At 40.2% G+C, this 4,291-nt stretch overlaps 2 long non-coding RNA genes across 7 annotated transcripts in view; one reads left to right on the top strand and one right to left on the bottom strand.

Moving 5' to 3' along the window:
• The window catches only part of LOC114007778 (uncharacterized), a 65,825-nt gene extending 61,818 nt beyond the window's left edge, over nt 1-4,007 (bottom strand). For all 6 annotated transcript variants that reach the window (XR_003549362.1, XR_003549360.1, XR_003549363.1 and 3 more), the window contains exons 1-3: nt 3,775-4,007; nt 3,392-3,514; nt 2,567-2,617 (exon numbers count right to left, since the gene is read on the bottom strand). This is a non-coding gene — a long non-coding RNA (uncharacterized LOC114007778). The remainder of the gene's footprint in view (nt 1-2,566; nt 2,618-3,391; nt 3,515-3,774) is intronic.
• Nucleotides 4,008-4,133: 126 nt separating this feature from the next.
• LOC102488506 (uncharacterized) overlaps nt 4,134-4,291 on the top strand; it is a 2,569-nt gene continuing 2,411 nt past the window's right edge. Inside the window, exon 1 of the long non-coding RNA XR_334525.1 lies at nt 4,134-4,214. This is a non-coding gene — a long non-coding RNA (uncharacterized LOC102488506). The remainder of the gene's footprint in view (nt 4,215-4,291) is intronic.

Below are 4,291 nucleotides of genomic sequence, written 5' to 3'. Positions count from 1 at the left end.
CTTCAATCCCTTCTCCTCCATGCTCCTCTCAGTGTTTTGGGCACGCAAACACATGCACCCAGAATAATTTTCAAGCCACTGGGTCCAGAACTCAAGCCACAGAGCCAGTCATGTAGGGCTTCACCCTCCTTAATTTCCATGCCACTTACTGGCCCCAGAGTGATCTTTTAAAAGTAAAATTAGATCTTGCTATTCACCTTTAAAAACTATTCAATATTTTCTCTGTACTTAGAAAAGATCAAACTTCATATCCTTGCATTCTCGCTTTGACCCTGGTTTTCTCATGTATGTCATAACTTAGCTCAGCATCGCTGGCTCACCACCATCCAGCTTCGTTTTATTTCTTGATGTTTCCTGGCTCATTCCCACTTTAGAGCCTTGGTGCTTGCTGTTCCTTTTGTCTGGGGCACTTTTCTCCTTCATGATCATCTGGTTGGTTCCTTCTAGCCCTTTGAATCTGGACTCAAATTTTATTTACAGAGAAGTTGACCCTGATGATCCTATCAGGAGTAGGCCTTCCTGTCACTAGCTATCTCCCCTTGTATTATGTTCTTCTTGGCTCTCACTGTTATCTGCAATTATTCTCTTCATTTGTTTGCTGTCTTCCTCCCACACTGTAATGTAAGCATCACAAGAGCAGACGGGGCTTCCTGAATGTCTGCCTCTGTAGCATAAATGGAAAGATCTGAAGATATTAGTAGAGAGGATAAATGTAGATACTAGAGACAAAAGGAGGGGAGTAGATGGCAGAGGATGGGAAGGGAAAGGGAAGAAACACTTAACAGTTGAAAGAAAGTAAAGTTCTCTGTTGAGATGATGTACATGGCAATATCCCTGATTTGATTGTCATGTACTGCATGCATATGTTGAAAAAACACATTGTGTGCTATAGAGATGCACAATGATGGAATCTAAATTAAAAACAAAATTTGAAAAGAAGTCATGCAAATCTCTCTAAGAGTATGCAAGCCTCTCTGTTAAGTGTAAAAGTGTGTCTGAGTATGCATAAGACTAAGTATGTATAAGAAAATAAATGCGGATACAAAGGACTTCAAAAACTTTGTTGAAAATTAAATGCAAGTTTATTTTGGTGCCAAAAAGTTTTCAGCTCCATGCATTATTTTTAATAATATGAATTTCCAGAAACTTTTCTCTTTTTTGCCTTCTTTTTATTTATTTACTTTTTTTAGAGAGTTTTTTTTTGCCATAAGGCAAGACAGAGTGACAGAAAGGGAGACATCACTTGCCTCATCCCCCAGGGGAGATGGCCATGACGCAATCCCTTCTCCTCCATTCTTCTCTCGGGATTTTGGACGTGTATGCATACATGCCTGGTGTGAGTTTGAAGCCATTGGGTCCAGGACTTGAACTGCAGTCAACTGCATGGGAGTCCAGCAACATAACCATTATACCATCTGCAGGTTCTGAATTTCCACAGAGTTTTCAAAGACCTGCAGGTATATGTTGCATATATGAATTACATGTCTATGTGCTATAGTGAGTAGAAGAAAGTGTGTGAGCATATGTCCATGTACCCATAGGTGAGATGGCAGAAGTATATATATATATGTGATGTTACAACACGTAGCTTCCTATATAGATGAATGTCTATATGCCTAGACATCCATGAATGCCAAAGTGTGTGTCTTAGTAAATGTGTGTGTTTTTCTTTTTAGTTATTTAATTAATTAATTTATTAATTAATTTATTTCATGCCTAGACATCTATGAGTGCTAAGGTGTGTGTCTGAGTGAATGTGTGTGTTTTTCTTTTTAGTTATTTTATTTAGGTTTGTTTATTTATTTATTTATTTATTTATTTATTTATTTATTTATTTATTTAAACTTGACCAGAGAGGGACAGAGAGAGAAAGAGAGAGGGAAAGTGAGAAAGTAAGGAGAAAGTAAGCCACTAGGTCCAGGACTTGAACCACGGTTGGCCATTGGGTGTCCAGCACCACTAACCACCATGCAACCTGCCAGCCCCGTGAATGTGTGTCTTCACATGAGCATTTTTCCAAGGATGCAAATGTATGTGAGCATGCATCAATTTTTACACATATACCTTTGAGGTCTGTGTGAACATGTATGCCAAGTCAAGATGTGTACAAATGTTTTCGTGAGTGTGTATGCCTTTGTGTAAGTGTGAAAATACATGTGCATTTGCCTATAGGGTGTGTATGAGTGAATGAGCAAGGGGGTAGGATATACTAATGGTTGAAGATACACTATTCTGAGTATTTTTCCATGTTCCCCTTACAGGGGGTTGTAAATAGAACAGGGTTGTAGAACTGATCTTCTCCAACCAACCCTATTCTTTTTTTAAAATTATTTAATTTATTATTATTATTTTAATTCCCCAGAGAGAGAGAGAGAAAGCAAGTTACCAAGGCCAGAAATCAAACTGGGATTGGCCACATAGTAGTCTTGCGCCAGAACTCAAACTGGGATTGGCCACATAGTAGTCTTGCACCTCTACTACTATGCCATCTATTGGCCCCAGCAAACCCTATTCTGAAGATAGTTTCTTGATCAAATTTACCCGGGAAGTTGGGTGTACTACTCACATGATTCTTTCCAGAAAAGCCCATCACATCTTTGCTTCCTGTCCATAAGTCCTAGAAAGGTTTTGATATAAACTTTTCAAATGTTCCACTGTTTCCACATTCACAACATTTGTACATTTCAAATTTGTTCTAATAATTTTAACCTGACATATAGTAGATGCTGAATAAATAAACTCTAATTAAGAGCAAAGTTGATCATTCTCTTACAACTCAATTAGCAGATTTTTAATTAAGTGGTCTGTAACATTGAACTCTTCCTCAATGCAGTATCAGGATATGAATTATGGATTATGGTATCCATCATTTGGTCCATGTATCTTTCACTCAACACATACTAACTGAGAGCCTATTACACATTAAGCTATGTGTTGAATACTAAAGAAACAGCAATGAACAAGATACACTTCCATAGGTAAATCTGAGTCTGATAAGGAAACCAGTTGATAAAAAGGAAATTATAATACAAAATGATGACCCTGAGTAGTCAAAGAAGTCACAATTGGTGGTGGCAGGGAGAGGGGCTTCCAGGAGAGTGCTGGAACCCCCTATTTGGATCCTCAACATTGCCTTAGGACAAGGACAAGAAACCCAAGAATCTCCTCATCTTTTCTTTTTGGCCAATGATAAGTTCTTCAGACTCTTCCAAAAATGCTCCTCTAGTCCCGGCTCGAAGGTACCCAAGGACACCCTCCATTCCCCTCTTTGTTTCCTTAACTACTTCCAGCTCTCAGGCAGAGCATCTATCATGATGAGTACAACAGGGAGAGTCCAGCTGGTGAGAAAGATACACTGATGCTGTCCATTCAATGGCAAAAGCTTGTTTACCTGCTCCCCGTGGTAGGTGGTGGATTCTGTTCTGTTCTGCTCCTGTGAGCCACTGGTAAATGGCTGAGGTTTTTGCTTTTCTGAGCCACTGATCAGGCTCCACTAGGCAGTCACTAGGCACTGCTGGAACCAGAGAGAGATAATGAGCCACCATCAGTTTCTATAGATTCTGAGACTCTGAAAAGAAGGGAGCAAACAGAAACCTAGGAGAGAAAGGACAGGTGAGGCTGGGAGTCCAGGCATAGTATTACTTTGGGGAAAAAAAGACACTGAGGACCCCAGATAAAAGGTTATAAAGCAGAACCCCTAGAGGGAGGGTGCCTAGAGACCCCAGGGAAGGAGAGAAGATCAGGGAACCAGAGTTGGGAGTTGAATAAGGATACCAAAGTATTCCAAGGTGGCAGACAGGCAGCTGGAGGCAGATCTTGGAATAGAAGTAACAGAAATAAAAAATGGAAATAAGTCATGCTCAAGAGATGAGACGATGATGTTTTCGCACAGTGTGGAAGGCAGCATCTGTGGAAAAAAATGATCCCTGGTCCATCTTTAGATTTCTTCCTTTTCCTCCTAATGACCATGGACCATGAGAGGGCAGTTGGAGATGCATCAAGCCATAGATTCCTTGTGCTTTCAGAATTCTAGCAGGAAAGCCTATGTCACAGTTCTACTCAAAATTCTTAGGTCAGTTCAGTAGCCATCCCTGGCTCCTGCGTTAGCATCCTCTGGATCCTTGTTACTGCGCCATCTTCTCACTGCCTTTCCTTCATGAGGACTTTGATTTCTCCATCACAACTTTCCTCATCTCTTCACTATGGTGTCATCAGTAAGTCATTCAGTATTCAACAGATTGGAGATCAAGAAGTTTGCAGAGGTCCAGCGTTCTTGTCATCTTCTGGGAAA

Source organism: Tupaia chinensis, unplaced genomic scaffold (assembly GCF_000334495.1).
Source record: "Tupaia chinensis unplaced genomic scaffold, TupChi_1.0 Scaffold000231_2, whole genome shotgun sequence".
NCBI classification, from domain to species: Eukaryota; Metazoa; Chordata; class Mammalia; order Scandentia; family Tupaiidae; genus Tupaia; species Tupaia belangeri.
Note: the sequence above shows the minus strand (reverse complement) of the source record. Positions and strands in the feature narration are given on the sequence as shown.